General features: G+C 37.7%; 1 pseudogene; it reads left to right on the top strand.

Moving 5' to 3' along the window:
• Positions 1–10,714: 10,714 nt before the first annotated feature.
• On the top strand, positions 10,715–12,321 carry LOC120852902 (annotated as a pseudogene).
• The last annotated feature ends 284 nt before the right edge of the window (positions 12,322–12,605 follow it).

The following is a 12,605-nucleotide window of genomic DNA, read 5'->3' as shown; positions in this document are numbered from 1 at the left end:
AAGTAAGTTGCAAACATCATTACACATCACTCCTAAAGAACAGAGCATGTATATTACAAATAGAGTTAAATAGTTGTTCATGAATTTTTACTTTTGAGGCAAAATTTTCTTACAATTAAATGATTATATGTGTACTGTTTAATTAGTTTTGACAAATGCATATGCCTTTGAGGACTTCCCCAGTGTTTCTGCAATACAGGAGACATGGAAGATGTGGGTTCAATACCTCGGTCAGGAAGATCCTCTGGAGTAGGAAATGGCAACCCACTCTGGTATTCTTGCCTGGAGAATTCCATGGACAGTTACCTGGTGGGCTGTAGTCCATGGGGTTGCACAGAGTGGGACACGACTGAGCAACTGAGCACGTATAGCCTAATCCCCTATCGAGATAAAGAACATCATCAATCGCTTCCACCCCAGGAGCACCACAGGTCAATTTTGTATGTTCTAGAACTTCCTGTATATGAAATCATACTGTATATATTCTTTTGTGCCTGGCTTCCTTTACCCCACGTAATGTTTTTTAAATTCATACTTACTGTGTTGTTTAGTAGTTTGCTCCTTTTTATTTCTGGGTAGCACACCATTCAATGAATTTAACATGATTTATTCATTCTCTTGTTGATGGACACCAGGGCTGCTTCCAGTTCGGGCTGTTAAAATAAAAAGCTTTTATGCTTGTACGGTTTTTTTAACATATGTTTTCATTTCTCTTGGGCAAAAACCAAGGAGTGGAATTGTTGGGATGTAAGACAGGTGTATATTTAGTTTTAGAAGAAATCGTCAGACTTTTTTCTAAAGTGGTTATACTATTTTAAATTCCTACCAACAATGTATAAAGGTTCCAGTCATTCTGCCTCCTCACTAATATTTGATGATATCAGTCTTTCAGATGTGAATGATTTTGATAGATGTGTAACGGTGTTTTTACATTGAAGTATAGCTGACTCCCAATCTTGTGCTAGCTACATGTGTACAGCTGTAATGGCATTTCGTTGTGGCTTAAATTTGCATTTTCTTTAGGAATAATGATGGTAGGCACCTTTTTTGTGCACTCAGTCATTTATATATCTCTCTTTACTGTTCAAATCATTTTCTAATTTTAAATTGTATTGTTTACATTTTGAGTTGTATAAGTTCTTTACACAGTTTGGATGTACATTCTTTGTCAAATATATATTTTGTGAATATTTTCTCCTCATTTGTGATTTTCCTGTTCCTTTTCTTAATGATATCTTTTTATGAGCAAATTTATAAACTTGGTAAGATCTAATTTATCAGATTTTTCTTATTATTGTTTGTGCTTTCTATGGCTTTCTAAGAAGCAATTGCCTACCCTCGGGTTGCAAAAGTATTATCCTATACTTGAAAATTCTTTAGAGTTCTAGCTTTCACATTTAAGTGATCTATCTTGATTTTTGTCTGTGATGTGATATAAGATCAAGGTTCTTTGTGTTGTTTTTTTTTTTCATTTTATCATATGGTTATCCAGTTGCTCCAGCACCATTTGTTGAAAAGATTTTCTTTCCTTATTCGATTACTGTGGTGCCTTTATCAAAAATTAAAAGTAGTAAATGTGGGCTATATTTGGTTTCATTGCCTATTTATCTGTCTGTATGCCAATATCATGGATTTTGATTACTGTAGCTTCATAGTAAGTCATAAAATCAGATAGCAAAGTCCTCCAAAGTTGTACTTGTTTTTCAACACCATATTAGATATTCTAGTTTCTTTATATTTCTGTACAAATTTTAGGATCAAAATCTACTCTTATACTTTTAATATACAATTAGAAACTAAAGTTTAAAATGTTTAATTACAACCATGCACCCAAATCAAGGCCCATGCTTTCAAGAAGTGTTATATGTGTTCTTGTTCCTGTATTAATCAAGCCACTGTCATCTTATGATCACTCACCTCATCGTGAGAGTCAATTTTTCTTCCCATTGGTGCATCAACTACTTCCAAATCACCTGGCACATTGCCTCTACCAGTGAGCTATTTGTCCGTAGCTAGCAGCTCTGCATTTTTCGAACTGGATTAACTAACCAGATCGTATCATATCAGAAGTATAACCACCTACAATGACAAATTAGCTCCTTACTTTGACTGGTGGGGGTCTAGTCACTAAGTTGTGTCCGACTCTTGCAGCCCCATGGACTGTAGCCCACCAGGCTCCTCTGTCCATGGGGTTCTCCAGGCAAGAATACTAGAATGGGTTGCATTTCCCTCTCCAGGGAATCTTCCTGGCCCAAGGATTGAACCTGGGTCTCCTACATTGCAGGCAGTTTCTTTACCAACTAAGCTACCAGGGAAGAATTCAAATATCAAAATTTTAACTGATACATTTAAAAAAATTGACTTGTTTGTTTCAAGTTAATCCTATTGAATAAGTTCAAACAAAATTTGTAATTTCTAAAGAAAATTGAAAAATTCATTCCACTGGCTGAACTAAGTTTTAAATAAAGATTTCTATAAAGAAAAGCTTACCATGACTTAAACATTCTTTCTGCAGGGTACCATAGAATGATCCTTTCCAAAGCCAAGTTATTTTATCCATCATATGGTAATTAATAGCAACGGGATAGCAGCACTTTTTTCTTTTTTTCTAACTTGAGAAACTGGTTTCGAAAAAAGAATAACTAGTGGAAGGAGAAAGGAGAAAATAAGTCTTTCTTATAAAATCAAATCTTCTTTAGCAGACACTGGTGTGTACTTAACATATTCACAGAAGTATCCCCTCCAGTTATGTTGCAAAAGCCATGCAAATAATAATTGTGGCTAAGTGCACATTACTGACAGTCAATATTGTATTTTCCAAGCTTGTACTCATTATTCTTTATAGTACTCATGCATTTTTGTGAAAGATCAAAAGATTTACATATCATATGGAGTGCTTTAGGGAATAACTTGCTGAGTACTTTAAATGCACAATGTTCCATAGCCTTTTAAATACGGATTTCACTTCTCTCTTCTTTGTGATAAAGAAATGACAAGATAGAGCTAGATGTTTTTTTCTATATATAATAAAATGTCTATTTTAAAATATAAGATAAAAGTTTGATATTTTTATCTGTAAGTCTAAACACAAGTTTGCAATCCAAAATAATAAATTATGGTTTTTCTTCCATATGTATGTTGAAAGAACATCCATAGGACCCAACTCCAACGGACTCTCAAGCAATGTTAGTAGATATCAATAATAGGCAGGCCTATTGACACAGCCTGAAGACACTGACAGTGCAGCCTTTCTGCAGACTGAGAATACGATTCCATTTCAAAAAGCTTTCATATAAAATAAGGTGGGAGGAGCTAGCAACAGGCAGTTTTCAATGGGCATGGATATAAAACTATCAGGGAGAAAATTCTCAAGAGAAAAGGAATCTGGATGACTGGCTCCAAATTTCCCTTACCTGAGACAAACCAAAAAGGAGTTTGAAAGGTTTGCCATTCCAGATACCTCATAAGCTCATCAGCATTTCTCCCACCTATAAGATTATTATCAGCAATTACATTAATAGGAAGTTATCAGCATGAACAACACCAGCTGAAAGACACCTCTCGTCAAACAACAACTTTGAAGAGAAAACACAAAAATTTCCTAATATTATCTGTGCCAGTGTGAACCACAGCAGAAAGACATTTTCCCAACACTCCCCCAAAATATTGGTTATTTCAGGAGCACTGCTTTCCAGGCTTATTTTTTTTGTTTGTTTGTTTGTTTGGCCCAATAAGTCAAACTAGCTTGCTTAATTAATACTAGTTATCCATGTCAATAATTTCAATATAGAGGTTTTTGTTTTTGCTGCAGTGACTTTACCCTGGTGCTTTCTACAGCATGTACATTCAACCGAAGAATAAGGGGGAGACACTGAAGCGGAAGAGGGCAGGAAAGACCTTAGACTTTATAAGGATAGGAGCGCTGGCACCATATTACCACAGGATACTGAACAGGTGACACATTTATGCTTTCCAATCTAGCCAAATACTCGAAAAATTTGCAGCATAGGAAAGCACCCATGAAGGAGGCTGAAGAGTACGTGAGTCAATTCAAAGCATATGTTTCAACAACTGCCAGAAGAATGTCACTCACTCATATGTAACCACTTTGCACAAGGATGTACACAAACACCCTATATTTTATCCATTCCAGTCACAGACCAAATTCTGGTAGAGGAGCATGGATAAGAGAGGAGGGTTCATCACCATTAGAAGCCTTTCTTCCTGAGAAGTCCTTATCTTCCTACGGTGGGGAAAAAAAAATAAAATGCTGGGAAAACCTGGAGAGTGTATTGATTTGGAGCATTTCACTTTACTCTAGAACAAACTGAATGAAAACTGTTCTTTAATGAAGCATAACAGTGTAGAGACTTCTGCTTAAATATTTGCTCAGATAATATTTTCTTACTCTGAAGCTATGAATCTGGCAACAGAGACAGTTTAATAATAGCAATGAGCCCTGTGGCTGTTTGAAGAGAGACTCTGTGTATGCAGAGGTAGCAATCAGATAAGCTTTGATAACTTATACCTCGGAACCATATACGGAGTGCCAGCGGGGCTCTCCTCCGTGAGGCCGAATGTTTAAAGCAGTGACGCTGCCCCTTCCACATCTGAGAGTGTTCCACTGGAGAATGCTGCTGAAATTACAAAGTCAGAAAGCACCTGAAATGGTGCCATCTGATTCACTTTCAGAAACAGTATTTCACTGGATGTTATTATTTTCCATTCTTGTCATTTCAATAGGTAAAAATCATATCATATTTACATTAATGTATGCTTGGGTTACTTTTTTTTTGTTGCAAGGAAAAAATAGTTTTTTCAAAGCTCTGTTCTTAATTTCTTCTCTTGCCAAATTGCTTATTAATATTCTTTACTCATGTGGGACAGTTATCTTTTTATTAATTTATGCATTAAAAGGACAACTTTTGTTCATCATACATATCGCACATAATTTCGCTGTTTGTCATTTTCCTCCTAATTTTACTTATTGTGTTTTTTGAAGTACAGAAAATCTGACTTTTTGATGTAGTTAAAGTTATCCTTTTCTGATATGGTGTCTCAGTATGTGTCATGCTTTTCAACCAGTTACAATATTTATCTATAGTTTTTCTGGGTTTATGTCTTTCTTTTTCACATTTAAACTTATCTGGAGTCTATTCTAATCTAAAATGTGAGGTTGAGGTTGAGTTCTAAATTTTCTCTAATGTTTCTAAACATTTCTCCAAATGTTAACCAGCTGTCTTAAGGCTATTAAAGAATCCACTTGCTATGAATTGCTACTTTTAAAATATATTAATATTAATATATATATAATAAATATATATATAATAAATAGTATTTCAAAACATGAGAAGAAAAACTGCAGTTTTTAAACCTGTATCTACATTTAACATCATGATTAGGAAGATATCTGGATAATAATCCTGAACTAAAGAAGCTAAAAACATAAAATAGTGATCTTTAAGGAGAAGAAAAGATATATATATCATTTTTAAGGAGAGGAAGAAAACAATAAAATGATATTCTGTTTTTCCCATATTAGACTATCATATCATTTATATCCAGTGTCATGCAAAATAATGGGCATAGCATTGCTGCTGGTGACCTTGGAAACTGATCCAATCTTTGTAAAGAGCAATCTTACAGTACATATCAAATATCTTTAAAATTGACTTAGAAATTCCTCCTCTGTGAATTTACACTGAGGAAATAAATAAAAATGAATGAAAGGTGTTCATTTTAGCTTTGTTCATAACAGTTGAAAATTAAAAACAAGTTGAATATTCAGAATAGGGGATGTGTTATAAATATATATGGAAGATATATACAGTATCTACTAAGAATTCAATATCCTTTTTTATATTAATATGCAAATTTGATATGAAAATATGTTTACAATACATCAGGTGGAAAGCACATTACAGAGCAATATTTTTGTCATGTTCTTGATATTATAAAATATGTGCGTTATGTATGTCCAAGCACAGGAAAAGTAAGGCAATTATCTCAGGTAAAATGTTTGTAAATAAACTTTTGCTATTTTTCTTATTCTTTTTACTGTCACCTAACATACTTAATGGGGCTTCCCAGGTGGTTAAGTGGTAAATAATCTGCCTGCTAAAGCAGGAGATGCAGGTTCAATCCCTGTGTCAGGAAGATCCCCTGGAGAAGGAAGTGGCAATCCACTCCAGTATCCTTGCCCAGAGAATCCCGTGGACAGAGGAACCTGGTGGGCTACAGTTCATGGTGTCACAAAAGATTGAGACACAACTTAGTGACGAAACAACTAATACTTAATATGTACCTAAGTTCATTTTACAATCAGAACTAAAGCTATGATATAAAACTGTTTCCATTTTGAACAAAGAAAAACACAATATATTTTATTTTAAAATAAAAACTTCTTTGACTGCTCAGTACCAAATTCAACTTTAATACATCAATTTATACTTAAGTGGTTATATATATTTTTTGCAAAAACCAAATCTAGAAACTTTGACCAAAGGTAGCACTATGAGTAAGGGATCAGTTACGGAGAACAGAATCCACTCTGGTTCACTTAAACAGAGATGGACTTATTTCACTGCACAGCATGGCCTATGCAAGAGGTCATGCGGCCAAAGATACAAATTCTAGGCTAAGTTTCCAGGAACTGCCCAAAGCAGTAGATCTGCTAATTCTTCTTAATTCAGTCTTTGGTAAAGATATGTGATTGGTGAAATCAAACTGTATCTGACCCTACATCTAGTCCGCAAGGGAGTCGAGGAAATGCAGTTTTCAGATTTTTAGTTTCTGTAACATAGGAAAGCATACAAAAAGGTTGAATGGCGAAGGGGTCAATCCCTGGTAAATGTATGCTTCAGCAATTGATTAGAAGAATGTCAGTTAATATGTGGAGCAATTTCTATTACTGTTTTGCCAAATGATTGTCATAATCCCTTTTTGTAGTTTCTATTCATCTACCAAGCCTGATGGAAGGAAAGAAGTGTGGATGGAATATGTCTAAAAACCAAAGAGGTCAGGAAAAAAAGTTGGTAAATTCATCAATTATCTTCCCCTGTGTACTTAAACTTATTCAAATAAATTCTTTAAAAGTTTTAATGAGATATCTTTTAAAAATAATTTTAACTTAATATGTATGTTTCATGAAATTTGAACACTCTTTTCAAATGCAACACCATTTTATTTGTTAATAGCCTTTAATCAAAGTACGTGATCTTAGCTAAATAATTACCTTTCTAAATTAAATGATAGCATGTAAGCTTAGTTCATAAATTTTTTCTGAGTTTTCCCTTGCAGAGGTATTTTCTGATATTTTCCTATGTCTTTTAACATACAGGTGTGTGTACCTGCTCCTAATCTTTCACTGGCAATGATGATGTTTTATCACCTTCTCCACTTTCTGACGCTGGGGGCAGGAGGAGAAGGGGGCGACAGAGGACGTGATGGTTGGATGGCATCACCGATTCAATGAATATGAGTTTGAGCAAACTCCAGGAGACAGTGAAAGACAGAGAAGCCTGGTATGCTGCAGTCCTTGGGGTCTCAAAGAGTCGGACATGACTTAGCAACTAGACAACAACAACACTTTCTTTAGAAAAATACTACTACTTTCTATTCTTGCTAGAAAAATACTACTCGGCCTTTAATACTACTCAATTCAAAAATCTCCTCCTCTAAGGAAACTTTCCAAATTTTACATCAGATTTTTATCATTTTCGCCCTCTTTCTCTGTACTGTCATTACTAAAAGACTTTAGCATAGTGCATGATAGACAGCATAAGGCCATCTCCATTACTGCCCCTTCCTCTCACGCTGGCAGCAATTGGAGAACAGGTTTGGGTTATGTGAATACCTCAGGAGCTTAGGGTTGGGAGTATGGTGGTGAGCATACTAAGAATGGGGAATGAGTGGAAGAAGGATTCTCCAAAGGAAAATTAGCATCTCTTATCAGAAGAAGGAGGAAGAAAATCAATGCATGGCCACTGCACAATAAAGAAACTATCCCAACTGGATCTCAAAGGCATTTCAAAGGAGAAAAATCAGTCTCAAGACTCACATCTCTCTCTCTCCCACTCTCACTCTCTTTCTCTCTCTCTGTATTTGTAGGTGTACACACAAAAAGACATCTGAAAATATGTGCATTTAACATAATGATAATAATATTTCTGGGTAATTGAATGTGAGGTGATTTTAAAATATTCAGCATTATTTGTCAATGTCTGATTCTTTTCTATGTGTGTTTCATTTTTATTAAAATAGTGAAATACTTTTCTTATATAAAAATATGGATGTAAAATATGCCACAGAAGCATTAGAACATAAGTTAATTTGTTCTTTCTAAGTGGTGGATATATTAAAAATGTTTTTCTTTGTACTTTAGTAATTTTTTAACTTATAGACATAAATAATAGTTTAGCTAAAAAAAAATAAAAGATGAGTAGAGTGGCAACTTGAGAAGATAGGGAAGACTTTTCCAATATTTGAAATTATTGTTGAAATTTAGGCTAGATTAAAAAAATAAAAACCACCTCAGGTGGACAAGAGGATACAGAAGCACTGGGCTTCATATTTAGGTTCCTTCTCTGCACTGCTCTAAATCACTTATATTTTTATTTCTTAGTAGTCAGATCTGCACGCTAACCAGTTGACAGTGTGAGTACCATCTCAGCGACCTGGATTTTCAACCAAAGATGTGGTGCTAGAGTTTTATTAGCCCTGTTGATTTGAAAGATATCTGCGAGTGCTTCAGTTCACATGGCTTCATTTGCTGCCCTGGGAAAGGACTGGACAGATCTTCCAGCCGAATAAAAGCCTCTCTGGGAAATGAGAAAGATGTGGAGCAAGGTGAAAATATCAGAGATTTTAGTAGAGAAATCTGAGAGTAGAGTTCAGGGAAGAAAATCTACTTCAGGCACCACCTAAAAGATTAGGGGTCAAAGCCCCTTGGTGTAAAATGTTCTGACTTTTAAGACAGTCCCATGGCTTGGAACATGCATCACATCACAATGAGTTTCCTGTTAAAGGCTGTCACTACTCAAACACCATCTACTGTAAGATTTACATTTTACAAGTATTTCCAAAGATCCTACTTTGACACTGGTCATAGGCAGAGCTGTGTGGGTTATCCCACCTAAATGAAGGGAGAGAGAAATGAGGACTTGACCCAGTGCAGCCAACATTACTGTGAAGCACACCTTTCATGACTGTGGCCAGAGACGTGGGCTGGAATTGAAAAGCAGAGCTGACCTTTCTGGGAATCAAATTACACCTTAGAGGAGCATCTGCTAATCAGAACAGCTGACATTTATCCTATGCTTAAGATGGACCTGCAACTCTACTAAGTGCTTGACATGGTAAAATACTAAGTATCTTACTTAATCCTCTTGATCTCTATTACATTCATTTTATAGAGGAAGAAATTGAGGATTGGAAAAGTTAAGAAACTTATCCAGGTAGTTAGGTAGTCACATAGCTGGGTAGCACAGGGCCCAAGCGAAGATTGGACTGTGCCGTCCACTAAATGTCTTTGATATCTGCTGCCAAAAGTGGGGTTACAAAGCCACAAGGTCTGACAAACTTCAACCTGGGAAGCTAGAATTCCTCCTCTTGATTTTAAACTCCAGTACAATTTTTTCTTTTTACTCTTACATTTTCTCACACATATTTATTCAAGTAATCTCATCAATCGTTTCTAATTACACCCCAGCACAATTTATATAAGGCTTCCCCAGTGTCTCAGCAGTAACGGATCTGCCTGCAGTACAGGAGACGCAGGAGACACAGGTTCAATCCCTGGGGTGGGAAGCTCCCCTGGAGGAGGGCATGGCAACCCACTCCAGTATTCTTGCTGGGAAAATCCCATGGACAGAGGCGCCTGGTGGGCTACAGTCCAAAGGGTTGCAAAGAGTCAGACTTGAGTGAAGTGACCAAGCATGAACACAACCTGGATATATTATGGCCAAATATGATAATACCAAAACAACGCAAATTGAAAATAACAATACAAACAAAATCTATCCTAAAACCACACTTAACCACTTAAAAACCCTCTGGATTTATCAGGATACAAATAAAGGAGAAATCAATGCACTTTATAGAAATGCCTAACAGTATACGAAGCCATCCAATTTGTCCTGAGATAGTATCATTTAACAGTTAATATTACTTCTTTATAATGAATGTAATTTTAATCAGATGATGAAGGTTTCTGTTTAAGAACTACAAAAAGTAGATAATACAAAAACCACTTAATATTTTGCTTTGATTTGCAATTTATATTATTTTTGTAGCAACAGATTTACCTTCCTATTGAATGTTGTTTATTCAGACTAGTAAATCAGTTTGTTTTCCCTGAGTGTAAACCAACTGAGTAAGATGGAGAGTGTTCACAGATTAAGAAAAAGTAAGAGGGTACCAGGTGGTATTAAACACACATTTGCTGCAGAGTACACAGATCATCTGGTACAGAAGCCTGGACTCCTCATTCTTTGAGGACATTGAAGAAGTCCCTGCCCTCATGGAATTTATGGTCCTGTTGCAGAGATATTCTCAAAATTCAAAAACTTAGCATTCGGACTGAGTTGTATATAGGGAGCTGCAGACACCCACGTGCCACAGGTTCTCTTACATCGACCGCCTAACAGTCATGCTGTAAGAAGTAACAATCTCTTCTCCTCTCCGCCCTCTGCTCGGCACCCACAAAACAGCAACTATGTGTGAGTGCATCTCCATCCACTTTGGCCAGGCTGGTGTTCAGATAGGCAATGCCTGCTGGGAGCTCTACTGCCTGGAACATGGCACAGCACTGCCTGGAACAGCCCGACGGCCAGATGCCAAGTGACAAGACTATTGGGGGAGGAGATGAATCCTTCAGCACCTTCTTCAGTGAGACAGACACTGGCAAGCATGTGCCTGGGGCAGTGTTTGTAGACCTGGAATCCCCACTCATTGATGAGGTTTGCACTGGCACCTACTGCCAGCTCTTCCACCCTGAGCAGCTCATCACAGGCAAAGAGGATGCTGCCAATAACTATGCCTGAGGTCACTACACCATTGGCAAGGAGATCAGTGACCTCATCTTGGAGCAAATTCGGAAACTGACTGAGCAGTGCACAGGTCTTCAGGGCTTCTCGGTTTTTCACAGCTTTGGTGGGGGAACTGGTTCTGGGTCACCTCCCTGCTGATGGAATGGCTCTCTGTCGATTATGGCAAGAAGTCCAAGCTGGAGTTCTCTATTTACCCAGCCCCCCAACTTTCAACAGCTGTAGTTGATCCCTACAACTCCATCCTTACCACCCATACCACCCTGAAGCACTCTAATTATGCCTTCATGGTAGACAATGAGGCCATCAATGACATCTGTCCTAGAAACCTCGACATTGAGTGCCCAACATATACTAACCTGAATAGGTTGATAGGTCAAATTGTGTCCTCCATCACTGCTTCCCCACTTCCCTGGTGGCTCAGATGGTAAAGCATCTGTTTACAATGCAGGAGACCTGGGTTCAATCCCTGGGTCAGGAAGATTCCCTGGAGAAGGAAATGACAACCCACTCCAGTACTCTTGCCTAGAAAATCCCTTGGACGGAGAAGCCTGGTGTCCATGGGGTCACAAAGAGTCAGACACGACTGAGTGACTTCACTTCACTTTCACTGCTTCCCTGAGGTTTGATGGCGCCTTGAATGTGGATCTGACAGAGTTCCAGACCAACCTGGTGCCCTATCCCCGCATCCACTTCCCTCTGGCCACATACGGCCCTGTCATCTCTGCTGAGAAAGCCCGCCATGAACAGCTTTCTGTAGCAGAGATCACCAATGCTTGCTTTGAGCCAGCCAACCGATGGTGAAATGTGACCCTCGCCATGGTAAATACAGGGCCTGCTGCCTGTTGTGCCGTGGCGACGTGGTTCCCAAAGAAGTCAATGCTGCCATTGCCACCATCAAGACCAAGCGCAGCATCCAGTTTGTGGACTGGTGCCCCACTGGCTTCAAGGTTGGCATTAATTACCAGCCTCCTACTGTGGTAGCTAGTGGCGACCTGGCTAAAATTCAATGAGCTGTGTGCATGCTGAGCAACACCACAACCATCACTGAGGCCCGGACTCACCTAGACCACAAGTTTGACCTGATGTATACCAAGCATGCCTTTGTTCCCTGGTTCATGAGTGAGGGCATGGAGGAAGGAGAGTTTTCTGAGGCCCATGAAGACGTGGCTTCCCTTGGGAAGGATTATGAGGAGGTTGGTGGGGATTCTGTGGGAGGAGAGGGAGAGGAAGAAGGAGAGGAATATGAAAGTTAAAATGTCCCAAGGGTGCTGCTTTTACAGCACTTTTGCTTATTCTGTTTTAAAACTTGAAAAGTTGTGGTCTGATCAGTTAATTTGTATATAGCAGTGTATACTCTCATATACAATTACTGACCTATGCTTTAAAACATGGCACTTTGTTATAGACCCAAGCTATCCATTTCTCTGATGAGTTTAAATAAAGTATTTCCTGTCTTAAAAAAATAAAACAAATTCAGCATTCATGAAACTAAGATCATGACATCTGGTCCCATCACTTCATGGTAAATAAAATAGATGGGGTAACAGTGGAAACAGT

The sequence above is a fragment of the Oryx dammah genome, unplaced genomic scaffold (genome assembly GCF_014754425.2).
Source record: "Oryx dammah isolate SB20612 unplaced genomic scaffold, SCBI_Odam_1.1 HiC_scaffold_26, whole genome shotgun sequence".
Lineage (NCBI taxonomy): Eukaryota > Metazoa > Chordata > Mammalia > Artiodactyla > Bovidae > Oryx > Oryx dammah.
Note: the sequence above shows the minus strand (reverse complement) of the source record. Positions and strands in the feature narration are given on the sequence as shown.